We start from the raw sequence: 256 nt of genomic DNA on the forward strand, positions 1-256 counted from the left end.
CTGGGATCGATGGTGCGGCAATGCGTGCAACCTTACGCGAGCCATGTGCCAAAAAGCCCGTGGCATGTGCCGCCATGCCAGCCACCAATATCGACGCATGGGAGGCCGTGCCAGCGAACTTGCTCGCGGTAGTGCACTCATGGGCGGTGCATGTGGACCACGCAACGCAACCTTGCGAGCCGCGGTGCAGCCGTGTCTGCAACCTCTTGCGTGGTACTTCCGGAAAATCCTGAAACCTGGCGCGCGACGACGAAGC

Source organism: Macadamia integrifolia, chromosome 12 (assembly GCF_013358625.1).
Source record: "Macadamia integrifolia cultivar HAES 741 chromosome 12, SCU_Mint_v3, whole genome shotgun sequence".
Classification (NCBI taxonomy): Eukaryota; Viridiplantae; Streptophyta; class Magnoliopsida; order Proteales; family Proteaceae; genus Macadamia; species Macadamia integrifolia.